At 38.8% G+C, this 9,122-nt stretch overlaps 1 long non-coding RNA gene across 1 annotated transcript in view; it reads left to right on the forward strand.

The window, feature by feature from the left end:
* The window catches only part of LOC102007675, a 9,804-nt gene extending 2,189 nt beyond the window's left edge, over positions 1-7,615 (forward strand). The window contains exons 2-4 of the long non-coding RNA XR_261136.2: positions 2,685-2,766; positions 4,550-4,708; positions 6,312-7,615. This is a non-coding gene — a long non-coding RNA (uncharacterized LOC102007675). The remainder of the gene's footprint in view (positions 1-2,684; positions 2,767-4,549; positions 4,709-6,311) is intronic.
* The last annotated feature ends 1,507 nt before the right edge of the window (positions 7,616-9,122 follow it).

Genomic DNA, 9,122 nt, shown 5'->3' on the forward strand with positions numbered 1-9,122 from the left:
GTACCTTTTGGGTTTTATTTACTCTTTCAGGTTCTTACACTAGGGAGACAATATGATGTCTACACATGTGAGTCTGATTTATTTCACTTATGAATGTGGTCTCTAGTTGCATCCATTTACCTATAAAAGACTTAAGTTTATCTTTCTTTATAACTGAATAATACTCCATTGTAGAAAAATACATTTTTTTGTGCATTCCTCAGTTGTTGGGCATTTGGGTTGTTTCCAAGATTTAGCTATGACAAATTGTGCTGCTGTAAACATGGGTGCACAATTCTTTCGGAAAAAGAAAACGATATTAATTAGCTTGAGAGAGCAATTTGATTTTATTTGCTAATACTTAAAGTTCTTTTCATGTAGACTCATCAAGAGTATTAGTCTGTATTTCTCTGATTTCCTCACAGTTTGGGTAATATGCTTACTTTATACAAGAGGATGGAATATGTCTCTCCACTTTTTCTTGCTCAAGAGTCTATGCAAGACAGGTATTATCTTTTCCTTTAAATGTTACAATGCATGTATTACATGTATAGTTTCCTGACTACAGAATTTGAATATATGTTTGCCCTACTGTTGCTTTTTTCTATCACTTTATTTTCTATGTTATATTCTGTATCCTACATGGAGTACTTTTTCTTGAGGTGGGACACTAGCTGCTTTGGGTTTCATTTAGCTTCAGGAAAGCAATATTTTGCCATATACATGACTGATATGCCTCTATTTAAGACTTGGGAACGGGTCTGTGTGTGTCAGGAGTGGTAAGGTTCCTGTGACACACATAGTTGTAGACTGCAGTCTGTCTTGAAGCAAGACGCACCCTCCCCCCATCCAAATGTCTCCTAAATTAGTCCAGAAATAAATACCTGACTGAAGATTTGTGGACAAAGACTCACAAGTCCCAATTCACCCAACACTTCATCAAATTTATCATTAGAAATTGTTTTCCTTTTCCAGCCAGTTATCTTTAATTTGTTCTCACTGTTTCCCTGGAAGACTATCAGCATATTCTCAGTGGATCTGACTCATTTTGAACTTGCCAGGTGACTGCTTCACTGGACAAAGCTGAAACACTTTGAGGTGTGCCTGTCTGAGGTTTTCAAAGCCTGTACCGTGCAGGAACTCTATTTATCACTCCATGTCTGCAAAGAAAATTCTTGGCTGCTTTTGACTCTTGGTGGCATAGTCTGAGCTTGTCTGAGCAGTGCTGCTGTCCTTTGTGAAAGGGTTTCTCTCTTTCCTGCTGAGCTGAGGCACTCGATAGCTGTGACCACTTACTGTCCTGTGTTCCAGGCTAGTTAGATTTTAGATGTGATAGAACATATGATGAATATTTACATTTAAAAATACCACTATAAGGGGCTGGGGATTTAGCTCAGCGGCAAAAGCGCCTGCTTGGCAAGCGCAAGGTCGTGAGTTCAGTTCCTGGTACCAGAGAAAAACCAAAAAAATAAATAAATAAATAAAAATACCACTGTAAAAGACATATTACCATAGACCCTTCAGAAAAGCCCCCACTCCAAAGGCACTTATCACTCTGTTTTCACTGTTTTGTGAAGTCGTTTTGAAGTTCTCTTTTGTGACTGTCTATAGTTGGTTGCACTGTCCTGGCTGCATCAATATCCTGAATTGAATTAAAATGTTTATCTCTCAGTTAGCACTGTACCAAAACCAGTGAATAAGGTGGATGAGGACACCTCCATGCTTCTGTACAAGGCTGCTTTTCCATTGGATGGCACTGGGCAGCACCACTCATAGTATTTTTGATCACACTTCCTAAAGGCCCTCTCAGAAGAGAACATCTAGAACTGCTCTGGAAAGTGGCACGGATGATGATTCAGTGTTGTTTCAAACACGGGTGTTATGGTTTGTGTCTAGATGTGCCCCCGAAGCCTCATGCAGTCATGGGGTGGGCTTCTAGAGCTTATGATTGATCCATGGTCCAATGCTGGGATAATAGGTGTGAGAGTTACACCAGCCCTGGGGCTGGGGCGGGTAGTTTGCATACAATGTAAGGGAGGGAAAGAGGCTGCTTGCCACCGCCCCTCCCTTTTGCTCTTGTTGCTTTTGCTGTCTTCCACTGCCATGAACTTTTGCCCTCTGCCATGTGCCACTCTGTCTTAGAGCCAGTCACTGACCCTATTCTTACAAAAACAGAAGAGCCAGACGCAGTGGAAATTAGTTTCTGTGGCAGCATAAGAAGATGGATAAAAGTAGTCTAGTTTTTATTTGTAAGAATCTTTGCTATACAGCTACTCCTGTGTGTGTTCATGTGCAATAGTTGCATAGGAAATGCACATTAACACTCACTGCAGAAAATATTATGTTATTGCATGTGTTTCTCCTTAGTAAAAGACAAGAGTCATAAGTATACCTTTTTAGTCAGTCAGTCCATGTGTAATGTGTGAGTAGGGGAGAGGTATGAAGGAGGACAAGGAAAGTAAAAAGGGAGAGAGAGAAGAGGAAAAGAGGAAGATGGAGGAGGGAGAGAGACAGACAGACAAACTGAGTGACTGACTGACTCTGTACTTTGACATCTGAGTACTGTATCCTAATGACATCCACTAGTATGAACCTACTTACAGGAATGTAGAAATGTCCCTTTCAAAAGAGTCATGCTTTGTGTTCACACTCCAAGAAACAATTTATCTTGGGACTATGTATACTTACATCTTGATTCCTTTCAGTATTCAAGTTCATCTTAGAAGAAGTCAGTTATTACCTGGCCCCATGCTGCATGGCTGTGAGAGACATAGACTGATGAATCAGGTGAGGAGGAAGAGTTAAGATCTATCTGTTGCTGTAGCCCTAGATGGACCATTGTGCCCATATAAATCTCCTCTAATGCCATGCAAGTCTAGACTTGGGGTTGCATGTGTGAAGAGAACTTGGTCTATAGAATCATGTGGAACAGAGTCAATTTATGATTTACAATTTATAGTTGCACTGGACAGCCCTGTGCTTGTATCTGGGGAACATGGAAGTCTAGCACTGATTCCTGACCATGATGAGAGCAGTGGTCTCATTAATCTTTTACATTGGTTAAAGTTCAAAATTCCTTTGGTTTCCTTCAGTCTGATTAAATGATCGATGATTTTCATTATCATATTTAGCTAAAAATAATGCTTCTTGTCTATATGATCAAATTTTAAGGAGTTACCCACAAACCAAGGTTCCTTGTGCAAGTCTTGAGGTCCAACCAACACATAAACTATTAATTTGGGGACCTAATGGGATTCTGACCTGGATTCTTGTCTGCACACTCCTTCTATTCCTGTACTGCATCCTGTAGCCAGCACGCCTTGTGGAGTTCAGTGACTTTTCAGTCATCTGATCCTGTGAAATCTTCGTAAAAATAGGTGTCTTTCTGCCCAGCTAATTGAAGTTTCACAGTCTCACACAGCTTCTTGAGATATTCAAATGATAAAATCTTCACCCTAACATCTGATTATAATCTTTTAGGGAGAAATAAGGTGCAGATTATGGAGGTTTGTGTTAAAACCAGTATCAGAAGCTCCAGAGCAGAGTTGGGAAACTTGTGCTGCTAGTACTTTGAGTAGAGTTTCTGATTCCTAGCCAGGTTTGTGAGCCACTAACTCAATCTTGGAGTTCCTCTGTGACCCTCAACTCCAGCAAGACCTTTCATAGCAAGAGCTTCCTGCATTTGCTGGGAAGAAGTCTAGCTTACATGGGTAAAAAGTACAATATAAATGAATTGAAACCAAAGAAAAGGTTGGCTCAAGACTAAATACATATTTGTCTTAAACTTTTACACTGAGTTGCTTGTAAACTTGTAAATGTTTAAAAGTGTTGCCATCAGCTTCCACATGTATAATAGCAAATATCACCCAAACGAATAGGTTGTTATTAAACAGTGGTTTTATCTGCACCACCTTGTAGTGGGAAAGTTTATGTCGGAGGAACAGCGGTGCTTACACATTCAGAACCATTGACTTAGTCATTTTCTTGTTGCCGTGACCCAGTACCTGACACTGGAACTTAAAAGAGGAGAGGTTTCGTCTGACTTACAGTTTCAAAGATGTCAGTCTGTGGTTTACAGGCTCAGACACAGACGCGACCCTGTGGAGGGGGCTGAAAAAAGCTGCTCACATCATGGGACCAGGAAGCAGAGAGCAAAGAGCAGCCAGGAAGTGAGATAGACTCCTCTTGGTCGCACCCCAGGAACCTGATCACCCAGACTCCACCTCCATGTGCGCCACATCTGGCATAGCACCCCTAATCCACTCACTTTCCACAAACCCTATGTCTGAACACACAAGTGATTTAGGGGACATTATAGGTCAAAACCACAACAGGGATGGACCCACCCTAGGTTTGTAATGTCAATAATGGCCCAGAATGGTTCAAGAATTGTTTTCCCCACCATAGTCTCAGGAACCAGTTTCCAGGAACATTAGTGCCACACTGCTAGTGGGCCAGACATTTCCAAAATGACTTACTTTTCAAAAGACTTGTAATTTTGTTTTAAGTTTAAATGGCATCATGATGACAGCCTCTCATGTGTTTATTTTTACTTCCTGTTTCCTGTTAGATAGTAAACAAAGAAGAAGTACAACAGTCTGCTCAAAGTGCCAGTGCAGTGACAATGCCTCATCTTGGTGAAGGTCATGGATTCCGAAGGAGCCCGCAGAGTGCGTGGGTCAAGTCCCACCTTTTGCCTCTATTTGCTGTGGGAACTTGGAGAAGTTCTGTATCCTTTTCGTGTTTTTATTTCATCATCTGTAAAATGGGAACAGTAGTACCTCATGTTGTTATGGGATTAAGTGAGTTAAAAATGTTAAAGTCTTTTACAGTGTTGGTATTTAGTAATTGCATGATTTTGGCTATTACAATTACCTTTATGACTAAGTATTAACTATTGTAATAGCTACTCATGCAGCCTCTTCTACAACCAAACACAATATCTTTTCTCCTGCTCCTCCCTAAACCACTCTTGCCCAGATGAACAAACTCACTGATCTGGGAGCATAGCTGTCTGTGCCATACAAGGCATACTTGAAGTGAGTATCCAGAAAAGCATGAGGCCAAATGGAAAAAAATGAACAAATCCAGCAAAAGGAAAATATTCAGGCCTCATGAACGCTTCTAGTTTCTCCATAGGAAGTGGAAGTGTTTGAAATATCTCCCATGCGGGAATGAGCTGTGGGCATTTATTTATGCCTCCAAGACAGTGTGTAATATCTTTATGTTCAGGTCAAAGAAAGAACTTATTGTTGATTAAGCATTAAAATATGATTTTTAGAATAATGCTTCCGAGTTAGTGCTGAGGAAATAATTTGTGGAGTTTAGGAAGTAAATCTAGATTATAAAAACATGAGTTATAAAATTTGCATTTCAGATTCTCAATGTAAATTTGAAGTTGCAGGAACATTGAAAGGTGAAATAATAATAATGGTAATTCATTATTGTTTTAATACAGGACTTGATAGGAAGAAGAAGACTCAGTCAGAAGCTTTACATTGAGTGTTCTATATAAGAAGCTACTTACAGAGCAGTGAGTAGGATTAAAGGGGGCAGCCCTCAGCCACGGTGACCAGCTCTAGGGTTTTAAGTATGTGCCGCTACTCTTGGCAAGGCCATTTTATTTTATCATTATGATTATGATTTATTAATGGTTTTCCACTAATTTTTTTAGTGGGTACTGGAAATCAAGTTCAGGACCTCTCACTTTATTATTGGTTTTTGAGATAGTGTCTCAGTATGTAGCCCAGGCTGTCCTTGACTATGCAGTGATCCTCTTGCCTCAGCATCCCAAGTGCTGGTTGCTGGAGTTATAGGCATGCAACACCATGCCTGGCTGAGGATCATTTTATTAAATGAGATATACAGCTATGTCACAATGCCTGGCATGTAGTAAGTACTCATTTGAAGGTATTTACTTTTTTCCAACATTTTTATTAGTGTATGTTGGTCATGCAGATTAATGGGTTTAATTTTGTCAGATTTAAACCTACATATTGCATATTTAAATAATTTCCCTATCACTTGCTTGCCCCACCCTCCCTTATTTTCACTTTTTTGGGGGAGAATCAATGCAGATAGTATATTCTATCACACTTTCTTTTATTGGTTAATTAAAATAGCAACTGAAAAGTCAGGTATAAGTTACTACCAAAATGATGGTTAGGAAAATTGTCTTGATGATGATGAATATGTATTTTATTTTTAGTTTATGATAGAAAAGTAAAATTGTATAAGTCAAGAAAAACCCCGGTTATCATCCTTAGATTCCTTTTGCTTTGAATTTATTTCTCTATGCACGTTATTTGTCCCTTGACTCTCTTGCTGGTTAGGGGAAAGGGCATGTGTGTATGGATCTGCAGTATATGCACATTCTCCTTGTATAAAACTTGTGTGTGGTAACGATTTCTCATCAGCTCCCTGACTTTGAGAGTAAGTTCAGGCTTATAATTTTCCAGCTGAGGAAGCCAAGGTGGAAGATTAAGTACCAGTGTCATTGTCCCTCTGCTGATAGAGGTGTTCAGTCCACCGAGCTGTGAGCCAAAGAGTTTTTATACGACAGGAACATTTTGATGTGAATTGTAGTTTTTGATATATGAGTTTCAGCACCAACAACTGCAGTCCTCACTGTTAACCTCTTACTGCAAGTTAAATCAAGTTATTGTTACTGGATGGAAAGACTCCATTACTTTATAAGGCAGAACAAATTTTTCAAGCTTATAAGCTTCATGCAAAAATCACATGCTACAGCCTGGAGTCTGGATGAGACTCTAAATACATCTGTTGTTTTGGTAGTCTACTTTAATGAATCCAATCTAATCAGAATGTTGGACACACAAGTGGATCATAATGCTAATGATCTAATTTGTTAGAGTTCAATTTGTTCACTGAGTGAGTGAGAATAATATTGTACAGTTTTCCCCATAAATATTACTGTTTTACCTCACACACAAGGAACTCTGAATTGACCTTGGCAGTGGAAAGAGAAATTCATTTAGGCTTGATAGAGAAGAGTGCTATTTCCGGGCAAATCCTAAAACTGTTTTGCAGGCTTCAAACACTAGGTGGCAGAGGTGCTCTTGTTAAGATTTTCTGAGTTACTAAGGAGAGCAACTTTTTTTTCTGACAGCAATGATGAACTCTCCTAATTAGTCACCCGTGCACATGAAAGCCATATAGGATGTTCTAATCGAAAGAGAGATGTACTCTGCAATCCACAGGGAACTTGCTTTTACAGTATCGGTAGCTTGACCAGGGGTGCTTTTTATGAGGCTTGCCTATTCATTTCAGTAATGGACTAGAGTCATATAGGGCTTCCTCTCCCTGGTCATCAACAGGATTTGGAGAAAAGCGAAATCTGAAGTGAAGCCCTGACAGAGGATCGTCAGTTTGATACCAAAAAATCTTTGCTTGTGAGTGTTAAGCGTCTAAAGAAAGAATGAAAAAAGGACATTTTCTGCATTTTTCTTTCTCATAATTGAAGAAGGAAAAGCAGTTTACTGCAGAGCAGAGAAACTATTATAACATAAAATAGTCCCTAGTAATAATATAAGGAGCAGAACCTAGTTTAATTGATATTCAGCTCTAATTATGCTCAGTATTATCTGTGCTATAAAAAAAAAAATAAGCTAATTCTGGACATGATCCCAGCCACCGAGTCAGAATCCCTGAAACATTGCTGTGTTTGAAACGTTCTGTGATGATTCTGAAGTACCACCTTTTCCCTTGAATAATGTTGGTGACCCTGGAATCAGAATCACCCCACATGTGTTCACTGCTTTGGAAGCATATAAGGGCCACGTTTCTAAACGTCTTTTCTCTCTCAGCTAAACAGTAGACAAGTAAATCTTATTGATCACTCTTTTGTATGAAGAATTTCTGAACTAAAAACGTGACATGAAATACAAATTTTGAATAAACTCTAATTGTAGATTCAAATAGTTTGGTGGATTTTCAAAAGCAAAAATGCAAAGCACTAAATTCCAGCTCTGGCTTTATCAAGATTGGAAAAGCTTTTGGATCTTGATATCTGCTGAGAAATACTGGGCTGAGTACGGAATATGCCACTGGCATTGCAAGTCACACAGAGCCGAACATGAGAGCAGGGTAGGGTGTAATCAAGAGGGAGAAGGGCTCTTAATCAGAGAACTGAAGGGTCCTCATAGACTTCTTGGAATCCTCAACTCTCTGTCTCAACTCTGCCTTGGACAAGCTGGCCAGGCTCCTTGTTCAGCACAGAAAAGCCGGTCATAGAGATATAACTGTAAGAAAAGGGACAGAAAAGCCAAATCAGATCCTCTCAGTGGTACATATAAACCCTGAGTGATCACGGAGCAAAAGTCAGGTCTTATCCTGAACACCCATTTTTCCTTGTGTACAGTTCTTGTGGCTTTATGAAGCTGTACCTGAGACTCCAAAATACTGAAATTGAAGTTACAGATCAAAAGATACTTTTAATAGCCAAATATGTGTGAATACAGTATGCACTATTATAATTTTCACTTTAAACTGGCTGTTATTTTAATATTATGTAATCATGGCTTAAATTATCACTCAATTCAAGTGGATTGTGTTTAATAACTAATCAATTCAGTGGAAAAAAATCAATTCAATTTATAATTTCTTAACAGGAAGTACCCAAAACTCTGATACACTTAGCTTTTATTTTTAAGTACATGTGTTGGCAAGACAGCCCTAACTAACCTCAACATCTGAAAAATATCCTAAACAAGAAGATTTTGTACTTACTTTTTATTTCTGAAATAGCAAGCCATCTCTCTGATTTTATTGAACTACACTAGATTTTTTCTCTTTTAGTAGTTTAGTAGCTCATCAACTATTATGACTTTAAAGAATGTGAATACTGAATTCAATGGATACAATGAATGTGTATATCAGGAACATATTTTATGGTTTGCTTAGTCACTCTCATAAATACATGCTTCAGAAAAGTCTTTTAGACTTTCCAATGTCTTCAGTGATACTTATCCAGCATATATGATGACTACATTTCAGAACCATAAGACAGAGCACGCAAACTACAGGGAAGGTACTTCACTAACAAAGATACTTATATACTTACAGCAACTTGAACTATCAAGTTTTGCTTATTATTGCTATGCAGAGTACAGAGTTGAAGTAAC

Source organism: Chinchilla lanigera, unplaced genomic scaffold, assembly GCF_000276665.1.
Source record: "Chinchilla lanigera isolate Chin_1 unplaced genomic scaffold, ChiLan1.0 scaffold00024, whole genome shotgun sequence".
NCBI lineage: Eukaryota > Metazoa > Chordata > Mammalia > Rodentia > Chinchillidae > Chinchilla > Chinchilla lanigera.